The sequence below is a fragment of the Harpia harpyja genome, chromosome W, assembly GCF_026419915.1.
Source record: "Harpia harpyja isolate bHarHar1 chromosome W, bHarHar1 primary haplotype, whole genome shotgun sequence".
Taxonomy (NCBI): Eukaryota; Metazoa; Chordata; class Aves; order Accipitriformes; family Accipitridae; genus Harpia; species Harpia harpyja.
Genome location: NC_068968.1, coordinates 2,571,766 through 2,586,378, shown reverse-complemented (window position 1 = coordinate 2,586,378; position 14,613 = coordinate 2,571,766).

Genomic DNA, 14,613 nt, shown 5'->3' with positions numbered 1-14,613 from the left:
TGAGAGCGCTGGGCAATGGGGCATGGAAGCATTGGGATACAAATTTAGCAGAAGCCACTTGGCTAGTTAACACCAGAGGATCTGCTAACTCTCCTGGTCCTGCCCAAACAAAACCCCTACATACTGTGGGAGGAGATAAGGTCCCTGTAGTGCACATGGGGAAGTGGCTGGGGAAGGCAGTGTGGATTTCTCCTCCCATGGGAAAAGGCAAACCCATTCGTGGGATTGTCTTTGCTCAAGGACCTGGGTGTACTTGGTGGATAATGCAGAAGGATGGGGAGACCTGATGTGTGCCTCAAGGAGATTTAACCTTGGGGGAAAAATAATCTGTGATGTGAGTTGTATGTTGTAGGAAGTAATGTAGCAGGAATGACCTGAACCGATGAAGAGTGAGTTTCACAAGGAAGCAGACGAGTGCAATGATGACCCAAACCAAGCCGGTGTTGATGCCCAAAAATCAAACATGCTGCTTCTCCTGTCCTGACCACCCATCTTGACAGATGGGGCCCAAGTCATAGCCTGTTTGTGAACATCTGGAGGAGTAGAAGAAGCCCATGGAATGGGAGAGTAATATCTATCTGTTAAAGGACAGAGGATAGTAGTTAATGAGAATGTATAACTTGGTATGTTGGGTATAAAGATAGTTTAAGTATGTATTTTAAGTTGTAAGTGTTGGTAAGAAGGGATTTCAGTAATAAGAATTAAATACAATGGATTGGCTAGAAGATATATATGTGTGTATTAAATTATGTGGGACCTAAGCATGATGCAAATGGTATGGAATAAGGGGTGGAGATTGTATTGGGTCTGGCTGAGGTGGAGTTAATTTTCCCCATAGCAGCCCTCATAGTGCTGTGCTCTGTATTGGTAGCTAGAAAGGTGTTGATAACACACCAGTGTTTTGACTACTGCTGAGCAGTGCTGGCACAGCATCAAGGCTGCCTCTCCAACATTTCCCCCCCTCACCAGCAGGCTGGGGGTGGGCAAGATCTTGGGAGGGGAGAGGACAGCTGACCCAAACTGACCAAATGGATATTCCATACCATATGACGTCTGCTCAGCAATAAAAGCTAAATAAAGGGAGATGAAAGGTGGGGGTATTCATTATTTTACATTTGTCTTCTGGAGCAACTGCTATGTGTACTGAAACCTTGCTTTCCGGGAAGTGGCCAGACATCGCCTGCTGATGGGAAGTAGAGAAAACCTTTTGTTTTCCTTTGCTTTCGCATGCAACCTTTGCTTTTGTTTTATTAAACTTTCCTTATCTTGACCCATGAGCCTTTCGTTATATTTTCTCTCCCCTGTCCAGCTGAGGAGGGGGAGTGATAGAGTGGCTTTGGTGGGCACCTGGCATCCAGCCAGGGTCAACCCAGCACACTACTGAATGTTACTCTTTCTTCAAGAATGATCTACTATGTCAAAATGTACCTGACTCTTTTATAGACAACTTTACTATGGATAGATGTGGAGGGTACATGCTGTTTTGCTAAGAATGAAAGATTCAAAAGTGTCGGAAATGGCAATTTCATTTTTTTAAATTTAGAAATAACTTAGTAAAATATTATTGATATTGCTTATAGTGTCTTTAGCAAATAAAAATAAAATATCATTAAAAAATAACTGAAAATTTATGTTTATTTTGCTATACTCTGGTGTACCATAATATACAATAACATTTGTAGTCTGTTACAAATAGTATTTTCAAAATGACTGCTGGGGTTCTACTTTACACATATACTATATACTTTCATACTCTTACTTACACACAAGTTTTATATATGTGTGTATGTTTATTTTCAGAGAGCATGTCAAGGAAACCAAAAAAATATAACATGCTCTGAAAACAGTTTTCTTTATAGAGATGTTCTGCTGAATAAGAACTAAAGTGTGCAATTTAATAAAAAGAAGGGAAAAAAAGAAAAAGGAGAGAGAGACAGATTGTAATAGAAATTATCTTGCTACTTGAAGGTTGCTATGCATCCTGGGTGAGAGGTCAGCTGGAAGTGATGTATGAGGACTCTGAAAATCGTGTTGTATTGTACTGTGTTAAAAGTACCAGAAGAGAATAGTTCTGAGATCTTGAGATTGGGAGAGGCTATTATCATTTACTGATGCCCTGCTGAGGGAATTGAATATGTCCCTTCTCCAGGGCTCTTATCTGAAGCACACAGAAAATGAATAGAACTGTAAATTGTTCTAACAGTGCTTAGAAGTTCAAAGCTGAAAACCTTCATCTGGAAAGCAGTTCAGTAATAAATTTAAAAAAAAAATTAAAAATCAAGAGGAAGCTAAAAGATCTTTTGTAAGCCTCTTCAAACAGCTTTCTCATTGTAATCTACATAATCACAATGAAAAAAAGAATTAATTTAAAGGTTAGAACACACCATTTACTTATGAAAAGAGATGTGATGATAGATTCTTTTACATTCATCTCATCAATGTGAGGAAAACAGTTCAGGAAACACTCTGACACAGAAAAAAATAATTTTGAATTTATATTTACCTTTCAAGATTGTATGGAAATTTGGGCTTTTATGAAGATTAGTTTGCGATGTTTACCAGAAGAATCTTGATGAACCCAATATTTGGAATGGGAAAAAGGCCTGTGATTACCCTATATCAACCACAATGTTGTCCCACAAGTGGGGTTCGGTACCCGGAATGCAATAAGCCAATCTTACGCACAGAGCTGAGATATTTGTTTATTTCATGTCTGCGCAGAGATGGGTGCCAGGTGGTAACTCCACAAAGCTGGCACACCATATCAAAGAACTACAATGTATTTATTCTGTCACATGATTAGTAAAAACCCACCTAAATTTACATTCATTGGTTAGTAGTCACCATCTCATCTACCATTGGCCAGTTATATTTAAATTAGCCTCACTTGCTATGTAAATTAGTACGCATGCCACTTGCAGGTGTGAGGGGCCAAGTTCTTCCAGCCTTGAATTGAGTTGGAGGTCACGATCTCCCCCTGCCACCTTTACCTTTCCCTTAGTTCATGCTTCTTTGGCAGTCATCTGGCCTTTGGCCCTTCTGGGGCAGGATGATTCCTTTTGTCAGTCTTTAGTTCCCTCTTCAAGGACATAGTCCTTAGCAAAGCATGCATAGTTTATACAAAGTAATCAGACTTGCATAGTGAAGCTATGGAGTACTGGTCCTCCTTAAAGGACAATGCATCATGTTTAACCCTAAATTGAGCAGTATCACCAAGGCTAGGCTGTAACTCAAACATATGACTACATTTCCCCCCTTTGAGACTATAAAAGAGGAACCTCAATGTGGTTTCTCTTGTATCAGTCTCACCTCAAATTATTTTCTCATAAACCTTAGAACAACATTTAACAACACGATACCAATGCATAAATACACGCAAAAGCTACTAAAGCAATTATTATATATAGTTCAATAATCTTTTTTTAACCCACAAACCTAAACTGGGGAACCAGGAAGTCAACCACTTAAATGTTTCTTCAAACCCGTAAGATGTGTACTGTTTCCTGCAATAATTCAAAATGCAAGTTCTTTTCCCATGGATTTCCTGGTTCCCCACAAGACACTTGGGCATCTTTTAACTTTATCCCTATCCATAGGTAACAGAGGAGTATTACCCCCCTTAGTTCCTTCATTTCTTTTTCTAAAGAAATCTGTATACTTACACAAATACACTAACAAAGGTATGAAAACAACTATCAAGACACAATACAAAGATACTAGGCCTTGCATACAATCTAGCAATCTAGCTCAATATATGACTTCTCAGAGTCCCAGTTACAGTTCATTGGGACCGAGAGAGTTTCAGTTTCAGTTGTCCCGTTTCTTTAGAGATCCACTCCTTCTGTGGAGCTTTCTTCACATGGATATAGTGTATCCATGAATCTATACCTTTCACTTTCACAGCAGTATAAGTGGTAAGTAGCACCAGGTAAGGTCCTTTCCATTTTTCTTTCAAAAGCTCATCTTTCCAGGTACGGATGTAAACTTCATCTCCAGGTTAAAATTCATGTACCGGCAAGTCTAAAGGCAAAGGGGCTTGTTGGTTAAGGTACCTACGTAAGGAAGACAAAGTCCGCGACAGGGATAATAAATAATTAACCAACATTTCTTCTCCTTTTGCATGCATTTGGTCTCCTTTTCCTGTCATTGAGTTTGCAGGATATGGTTTTCCATACAGTATTTCAAAAGGACTCACCTTTTCTCTTACTCTAGGAGTGATCCAAATTCTCATTAATGCTATAGGTAGGACATCTACCCACTTCATCTGTGTTTCCTGACACAGCTTTGAGATCTGTCTCTTTAGGGTTTGGTCCATCCTTTCTACCTTCCCACTTGATTGGGGTCTCCAAGGTGTATGAAGACCCCATTGTATTTGTAGGAACTTAGCAACCCCCTGAACTACTTCAGCTATAAAGTGAGGCCCATTGTCTGATGACATCCCTTCTGGGATGCCAAATCTTGGAATCACTTCTTTGAGCAAGATTCTAACTATTTCTCTAGATTTGTTGGTACAGCATGGGAAGGCTTCAGGCCACAAACTGGTTACATTTTGGTAATTCAGAGAAATCTATTTGCCAGTATTCCCCTGGGGTTTGACCTCTTCTCACTTCTCTGAAAGGAGGCTTTCTTTGAATTTTTGGATTATTCTTGAAACATTGCTGACATTGTCATACAATTATATCAGCTAGTCTTTGCATTTTTGGTCCCGCAGCATATCTTTTAACACTCGCAACCAAAGTGTCTGCTCCCATATGGGATTCATTATGGGTTTTCTTCAATATTTCTCTTACCATTGGGGTGGTGATCAATACCTGTCCTTTTTTAGTTACCCACCAACCTTCCTCTGATTTGGTACATTCCAAATATTTGGCAAGCCAATCCTCCCCTTCAGAATATTCTGGAGGTTCCTGTTGAACTTCTCTTGTTGGGATCAATGCCCCAATCAATGATCCCCTTTCTGCAACTCTTTTAGCCATTTCATCTGCCTTTCGATTTCCTTTGATTATCTCGGTTTGTCCTTTCTGGTGAGCTTTGCAATGTACAATTGCAACTGCTTTTGGTCCTAGAACAGCTTGAAGCAGTTTTAAAATCTTTGGTCCATATTTGATAGGGGTTCCTTGAGAGGATAACAATCCATGCTCTTTCCAAATGGCTCCATGTGCGTGGACCACTCCAAACACATATTTAGAGTCTGTGTGTATATGTTTACCTTTTTATCTCTGGATAGCTCCAAAGCTCGAGTTAGAGCTATGATCTCTGCTTTCTGAGCGGAGGTATTGGGTGGCAATGCTCGTGCTTCAACCTCCTCTTGTAGGGTTACCACGGCATACCCAGCTTTCCGTTCTCCATTCACCATGAAGCTACTTCCATCTGTAAAAAGTTCAGTTTCTAGACTGATTAATGGTACATCTTTCAAATCAGGTCGGCTAGGGGATACCTGTTCCATAACCTGCAAGCAGTCATGTTCCAGGTCCCCTTTCTCATCTACCGGCATTAAAGTGACAGGATTCAAGGTTGAAGACATTTTTAAAATTACATCGTCCTGTTCAATCAACACCACCTGATATTGGGCTAACCTGCTAGGAGAGATCCAATGATGCCCCTTTTGTTCAAGCACAGTTATCACTGCATGGGGTACAAAAACTGTGATAGGCTGCCCCAAGGTTAATTTCCAGGCTTCCTTAACTAACACCACCACCACAGCTACAGCTCTCAAACATGCAGGCCATCCTTTGCTTACCTCATCTAGCTGCTTGGAGAAGTAAGCTACCGGTCTTTTCCAGTCTCCCAGAGTTTGAGTCAGGACTCCCAATACTACGTTGCCTCTCATGCACATATAATGTAAAGGGTTTGCTTAAGTCCGGCAGACCCAGAGCAGGGGCTCTCATTAATTCAGTTTTAATGGAATCAAATCCTTTCCGACACTCTGGTGTCCATTCCAAAATTTCTCTAGGCCCCTTCATAGCCACATATAATGGTTTGGCAATCAGGCTAAAATTTGGTATCCAGAGTCGACACCATCCAGCCATTCCCAAAAATCCTTGTAGTTCTCTAGATTGGGGGGGAGCTATCCGACAAATAGCTTCTTTTCTTTCTGCTCCTAGTTTTTTTTTTCTTGAGATATCTTAAATCCTAAGTAAGTTACAGTGGTTTGTATCATTTGAGCCTTCTTCTGAGATACCCGATATCCAGCCAGTCCCCAAAAATTCAGAAAATCTATAGTTGCAGGTTTACATTCTTGTTCAGGCTTTGCCCCAAGTAGGATATCATCCACATACTGTAGCAAAGTAATGGAAGGATTCTTACCTTGACAACTTTCCAATTCCTTGGCAAGTACATTACCAAACAACGTTGGGCTATTCTTGAATCCTTGTGGCAGCACAGTCCAGTAGAATTGTATTTTCCTCCCTTGTGGTAGGACTTTCCCATTCAAAAGCAAATATCTTCTGATTTTCTTCTTCCAAGGGAATACAAAAGAAGGCATCTTTTAGGTCTAGCACTGTAAAATTGTATTGGGTTTGTGTGGCAAGGTTTTGGTAGCGGGGGGGGGTTACAGGGGTGGCTTCAGTGAGAAGCTGCTGGAAGCTTCACCTATGTCCGACAGAGCCAATACCAGCCGGCTCTAAGATGGACCCGCCACTGGCCAAGGCCGAGCCAATCAGCGATAGTGGTAGCACCTCTGTGATAACATTTTTAAGAAGGAAAAAAAGTTGCAGAGCACACAGAAACGGCAGCCGGAGAGAGGAGTGAGAACATGTAAGAGAAACAACCCTGCAGACACCAAGGTCAGTGAAGAAGGAGGGGGAGGAGGTGCTCCAGGCGCCGGAGCAGAGATTCCCCTGCAGCCTGTGGGGAAGACCATGGTGAGGCAGGCTGTCCCCCTGCAGCCCATGGAGGTCCACGGTGGAGCAGATATCCACCTGCAGCCCGTGGAGGACCCCACGCCAGAGCAGGTGGATGCACCTGAAGGAGGCTGTGACCCCGTGGGAAGCCCATGCTGGAGCAGGCTCCTGGCAGGACCTGCAGATCTGTGGAGAGAGGAGCCCACGGAGCAGGTTTTCTGGCAGGACTTGTGACCCTATGGGGGACCCACGCTGGAGCAGTGTGCTCCTGAAGGACTGCACACCGTGGAAAGGACCCATGCTGGAGCAGTTTGTGAAGAACTGCAGCCTGTGGGAAGGACCCACGTTGGAGAAGTTCGTGGAGGACTGTCTCCCGTGGGAGGGACCCCACGCTGGAGCAGGGGAAGAGTGTGATGAGTCCTGCCCCTGAGGAGGATGAAGCGGCAGAAAATAACGTGATGAACTGACCGTAAACCCCATTCCCTGTCCCCCTGCACCGCTGGAGGGAGTAGGTAGAGAATCCAGGATTGAAGTTGTGCCCGGGAAGAAGGGAGGGGTGGAGGGAAGGTGTTTTGAGATTTGGTTTTATTTCTCATTACCCTACTCTGGTTGATTTGTAATAAATTGAGTTAATTTTCCCCAAGCTGAGTCTGTTTTGCCCGTGACGGTAATTGGTGAGTGATCTCTCCTGTCCTTATCTCAACCCACAAGCCCTTTGTTATATTTTTCTCTCCCCTGTCCAGCTGAGGTGGGGGAAGTGATAGAACGGCTTTGGTGGGCACCTGGCATCCAGCCAGGGTCAACCCACCACAAAAATATACAACATTTTTGGGTATTGCTGACTACAAACTATAAGGATTTGGGACAACTGGATGTACATCGACTGTAATTTTATTAATTTCTCTCAAGTCTTGTACCAACCGATACTCTCGAGTTCGAGGTTCCTTAACTGGCAAGATGCCAGTATTATACTCTGATTGACATTCCTGCAATGGTCCATACTGCACAAAAGTATTAATCAACGGTTCTAAGCCCACTCTGGCCTCTAATTTCATAAGATATTGTTTTTTCCTTACCGGTTGAGCTCCCGATTTTAATTTGACTTTTACCAGAGTAGCGTTCTTGGCTTGTCCAGGTTTCTTGCAGGCCCATACCAGGAGTATTACAGCATCCAAAATGTCCTCTAGGATTCTGGTCTCTTCTTATTTCTTTTCAGTCAATAGACACAGTTGAGCTCTCCATGCTGTCTCTTCAGGCACGTGTAGCTGAATAGACTTATCAGAAAATGTTAGTTGCTCTTTCAGTTTACACAATAGGTCTCATCCCAATAATGGGAGGGGCATTCTGGCATATATAGAAATTCATGAGTCAAATTAGTATTTCCAATTGTACATTCCATAGGTTTTAAAAATGGCCTAAAAGCTCGTCTTCCCGTGACCTCAACAATTGGCATATACATTTTACTTAAAGGTCCCTTACAACTAGTTACTACCAAATGGGTTGCTCTGCTGTCTATCAGGAAATCTATAACTTCGTTCCCCAGCTTTACAGGAACCAGGGGACCGGCTGGGGCAATCTTGATATTCTCCCCTGGTCCCCTTCACTCAGTATCAGATGTCCCTAGCATAACTAGGTTAGTATTTGATTCTGGCTCCCCTTTTCTGAGTAATTTTTCTCTCTCTGGGCATTTATTTTTCCAGTGTCCTTCTTTTCTGCAAAAAGCACACTGATTAGGACCCAAAGGGGCACGATTTGGAGAGTTAATTCTCTGTCCTCGTCCTACTCTGTTCCATCCAGTTCTTCCCTTACCTCTTCCTCTTCTTTGGTTCCCACTGGGGCCCTCAGCAATTGCTGCTGTCAACAACAAGGCTTGTAATTTTATTCCTTTTTGCTTTTCCCTAGATTTTTCCCTCTTTTCTCTCTCCTCTCTATTATTATAAACCTTGTATGCTATTTCTATCAACTGAGATATAGACATTCCTCCTGCTCCATCTACACACTGCAGCTTCTTTCTGATATTGTCCTATAAACAGCATATTAAACATTTTCTTATTGGCTTCATCCTCTGGGTCTAAGTCAGTCCATCTGCGGGCAGCCTCACATAACCTCTCATAAAAGGCTGAAAGGTTTTCTTCAGGCTCTTGTCTCACTTCGTATAATTTTGACACATTTTTAGGTTTTGGGACTCCATGTTGAACCCCATATAAAAATCAGTTGTTGATATCGTTTCAACATAGTTTTCCCTCCAGCTCTGTTCGGGTCCCAGTCAGGTTCTGTCTTTGGCATATAGTCATCCATACTCCCTACTACATTTCTCCTTTCGCACTCCTCCCTTGCCTTTTCCAACACCATTCACCTTTCTTCTATCGTGAAGAAAGTATTCAACATAGCTTGTATATCCCCCAAATTTGGATTATGAGTCAACATAATAGTTTCTAATAGTTGATGCATTCCTTCTATATTCTCCCGATAAGACCCTACCGACTGTTTCCAATTCAATAAATCTGAAGTAGTAAACGGGACATGTACCAACACTGGTTGCCCCTCCATTACCATTGCCTGTCTCAAGGGAGCTTGTATAATGGGACGCTATCCCCTCGTTCTCCCGGAGACCAGACTAAAATGTTCTTCATTATCACCATCATCTCTACCATTGCTACCACTACTACTATCATGTGATCGCCTTCTTTCAGCCCTTCTTTCTACATTCATCGAGTTCCCCTTCGAAACCAATATTTGCACATCCTCAGCCTCCACACCGTCTTTAATACACTTCTCTCCACATTCCTTGTCTCCATTCTTTTTCTTTTCTATTAACACTTTCTGCTAATACATACATCCCATCAACATCTTCCATCAACAATTTACATTTTTTACGAGTTACATGATCATGTCTCAGAACAAAAAAACAAATTGACATATGCAACTTCATCCCACTTGTCCATTCTTCTACAGAATAACATCAATTGTAAAATAGTGTTATAGTTTAATGATCCATTTTCTGGCCATTTTTCTCCACCATCCAATTCATACATCGGCCACCATTGTGCACAATAAGCTTTTAATTTATCTTTCTTTAGGGGATCCCGTCCAAACTTTTTCCCATTTTTCAAGATGCATCCTAAAGGAGTACACAGGGGTACTTCGGTAGAAGCAGCCACACCCATATTATACCGATGTCCAACCCCCTGTAGGACTAGGATTCCTCTATTTAAACTCTGTTGCAGGTCTTTCTGGGCACATCATATGCAGAGCAAGTCTAGACTTACACAGAAAAAAAAAAAGCGGCTACTCACCTCTGTAGTCCCTTGCTTCCTTTCAAATATTTCATATCAGCATTGCACCGTTGTGTTGCCTGTCAACCGTCTGCAGAGAGGAACCGGCGGATTCCCTGATCAAGAGGTCGGTGCATGCTGGAGTCCTTCCAGGTCCCGTCTACCGGTCCGGAACAGCAGGACAAATCGGGCAAGGCTTAAAATGGCCATCCCATCTGGGTTGCCAGAAACTGTTGTCCCACAAGCAGGGTTCGGTACCCGGAATGCAATAAGCCAATCTTACACACAGAGCTGAGATATTTGTTTATTTCATGTCTGCGCAGAGATGGGTGCCAGGTGGTAACTCCACAAAGCTGGCACACCATATCAAAGAACTACAATGTATTTATTCTGTCACATGATTAGTAAAAACCCACCTAAATTTACATTCATTGGTTAGTAGTCACCATCTCATCTACCATTGGCCAGTTATATTTAAATTAGCCTCACTTGCTATGTAAATTAGTATGCATGCCACTTGCAGGTGTGAGGGGCCAAGTTCTTCCAGCCTTGAATTGAGTTGGAGGTCACGATCTCCCCCTGCCACCTTTACCTTTCCCTTAGTTCATACTTCTTTGGCAGTCATCTGGCCTTTGGCCCCTTCTGGGGCAGGATGATTCCTTTTGTCAGTCTTTAGTTCCCTCTTCAAGGACATAGTCCTTAGCAAAGCATGCATAGTTTATACAAAGTAATCAGACTTGCATAGTGAAGCTATGGAGTACTGGTCCTCCTTAAAGGATGATGTACCATGTTTAACCCTAAATTGAGCAGTATCACCAAGGCTAGCCTGTAACTTAAACATATGACTACAACAATAGCCAGCATTATAAGCAACAGGAAAAATCTGGTAGGAAAAGGTTACCTCAAAAAAAAAAAAAAGCACCTCAGTATGTTATTAAAAGTAAGTAAAAAAACCTACAAGGATAAGATCCATCAGCAGAGAGCTTTCTCTTGAAGGATGAAAAATGTTGGAATATTCTATATGAATATCATGTCTAAAAATGATCTTATACAAGAAGATGATAGGATACCTAATGGGGAAAAGGAAAGAACCAGAATCCCAGTGAAAGCAAAATTCTGATTGATTACTGGTGATGGAAATCTGATACCTAGCTAATCTCCATCTCAGAATACTGGACAAAATGGCTTTCCAGGATTATCTGAAGATTTCTATTTAATAAATTCCCCCTAATATATTCATCTGATACACATACAATGCTCTTCATATCTCCTATACTATGCTGTCATTTTTGAGGCTTTGAGGGGTTTGTACTAAAGGTCTACATTTTTAATGTAATCCAAGGGAAGTTTTGTGGTATGCAGAGCGCTATACTTTTTGGATCATTGCTCCCACATCTTGCAGAGCAGTGAGTTATCTGTGGAAGATGTGACTCATTGTTCCAGATGGTTCCTACGGTTTCTGGTAATGCATATAAAATATATTAAGGTTATGGTTCATATCTATTTAGAGTATAATTTTGTAGTACATTGTAAATGTGTAAAAAACAGCCTCTTATCAAAATGTTTAGAGAATAAACATTAAATATACACAACCTACACAAGCATTCACATCATTGGGATTAGTGGGAAGTGAAATTAGTAGCATTTTTACACTTCTTTTGCACTACATTTAAAGAACCTGTAGGTGTCAGAGGAAAAAAAGTAATGAAGTTGTTCACACGTCACTAATAAAATACAGAATAAAAAAATTTCATCTGCGGCAAAGCATATTTTATTTTCATGGTATTCACATAGGTCCATCACAGTAAAATATTCCTACAGTTCAAACAAGATTTCAACTGTTCTAACTACATTTTGTGTGCAAACAGGAATTCTGAGTTTCATTTGTTACTGAATCACTGTAGACTTTAATAGCTTGTGATTATACAAAATTCACATATCTCATTTTAAGCTGTTTGAATACAGCATGACAAAAGCAGCTGAATGTGATCGCCTCATTTCATTCATCTCTTATTTTATTCTCCTATTTTGAGTCACTTAATCACTGGAATTCTGTCTTTAATAACTTATCAGAAACCTGATCAAAGAATTAAATGCTTTCGAATTCCTGGGCTTAGCAGGAAGTCAAGAGTAGCAAATACTTTTCAAGAAGTATTCAGATTTCAGAGAAAATACTGCTTTAGGGATACTTTTCTCATGACACATTCTAATAGGTGATGTGTTCTTAATGTTTTGGCTAAACCAAAATTGTTGGATAATTGTACAAAGAATTCGATAGTGATTTTACAGAATTAATGAATCATCAGGAAATTAATATCTAAGTACAGCTGACTGGGTTCCTATTCAGCACTTCTGAATCACTGCTGTCGTGGTTTAACCCCAGCCAGCAACTAAACACCACGCAGCCGCTCGCTCACTCCCCCATCCCACTGGGTGAGTGAGCGGCTGCGTGGTGTTTAGTTGCTGGCTGGGGTTAAACCACGACAACTGCTCATCGAGCAAAGCAGTCACTGGACAATGGGGGTTTTTGCCTAAGCAAAATGTGAGTCAGGAGACCTGGATTCCCATTGTCTTCACTGGGAGTTTTGCCTCCATATGGAGTGAGCTGGGACTTCTGGTGAATGAGACCCATTCACAGAGCAGTTAAGTAAAGCACCCAATACATCACTATTTTGAAGTTAACACTAGGTGGTAGACATAAGTGGAAGAAATACAGACATTTTTGGAGCCATGTGAAAGACTTGTATAAAGCAGCACTTCAAATGTATTGTCTCTTATTTCCCCCTATTTTGGCCTAAACATTTTTGGTTTGAAAGGTATCTGGCTCTTCACACTCACATTCCCTTTGGTTTAACAAATTAATTGAAATAATTTCCTTTTTGCATGCAGTCTGTAGGCGGAAGAGACATCCCTGTTTGGAGGGGAAGAGCTGGCATCCTTGCAGCTGAAAATGGAAATCTGTTTCACTGTCCATACCCTCTATTATTGTTTAGTTGGAGGAGGGAAAGATTTATACCTAACCAATTCTCTGCATGCTGCTATGTAAGTGCATATTCACTGATCTAGAAACACTTCCAACTATACACTTGTGATACAAACTTCTCCATGAACACAAGTCAGTATGAGTGAGACCTTCAATCCCATTTCCCAACACAACTGAGAGTCGGTATAAGCAGAACACAGAGAAAAGCTCAAGGTGAAAAAGGAGATAGAGTCAAGTAAAGAAAAAGAACAAAATAGCAGGACAAGAAAGCCTATAGGGAAAAGACAACATGAGAGAACAAAGAGGAAAGGAGTATCACAGACTACACACAAAAGGAGCATAAAATAAGGGATGATTTGGAATAGGTGTCTAAGAACCAAATAGGGCAAAAAAAACCATGGGGAGTAGTTGCTCTACCAAGGAAAAGAGGGGGGAAGGTAGCACTCTCTTGGGGTAGAAGTTCAGAAGGGAGCAGAAGGGATGGAGTGAGTGACTGCATGGAAAAGCAAACCTGATATGTATTGTATAGTGAATCTGTAAATGAAGGATAGGATACTATACTATGCCTGAAATATTTGATTTACATCTTTTAACAATTTCTGGTCTGAATGAAAAGACTACTGTTTGTGTTCTTTCTACGAATGCATTTATAATATATGGCAGAAGAGCTTTCATTGTATACCAAATAAATCTAAATAAAAACAACGATGTACAGTGTATCAATCCCTTGTGTTGATAAAGAAAAGAAAGACAGTTTTAAAATATGAACTCAATAAATTTTTCTTTCTTGTTTTTTCTCAATTTTGAATTACAATTTTCTGAATTTCTTTTGTACAACAGTAATATCCATATCCTCTCAGACACTGAGTGAAGAACCTAGTCCTTCTGAACAGAACAAATTCAGCTAACACCAGTGATATGTCATCTCTCCTTTGAAACATACTTGTTCACTCTATCTAATGCCTTCATAGGCTTAATTTTTCTATAGATCTGATGACAGGCATTTGATCACATTTCAAGAAGAACAATGAGCAATAAATATTAAATGACTGTTCCTATTTTCTTTTAAGTAAATTGCAGATTACCAATGAGTTCTGTGGGCCCTGGATCCCAACAGTGAATGGAATTTCAGAATGAAAAGCACAGCAAAAAAATAAATGCTGACTACCACACAGCCTGAATGTCTGTATGTCAGGGATACTATGAAACAGATATTTTGAGATCTTCCATGGTATATGAAACAGACATTATCCAGGAGAACGTAATGACTTTAAATTATCTCAGCCTATGTGGACTGGAAAGACAGAAGCAAAGACAACTTTCTGCCATTCTGTTTTCCAAACCTGATGCTGCTTTTTCCCTTACTGAAAAATTGCATGTTTTCTCAGAGCCTGTTTCTTTCTCACAATAAACAATGCAAAGCCCTCCTGCCAAAAAAAAGTCCAAATGCTAAATGGTTGCTATTATAGTCATTATTATAACAGCAACTTTGAGCTGTGTGCTTTTAAATAAT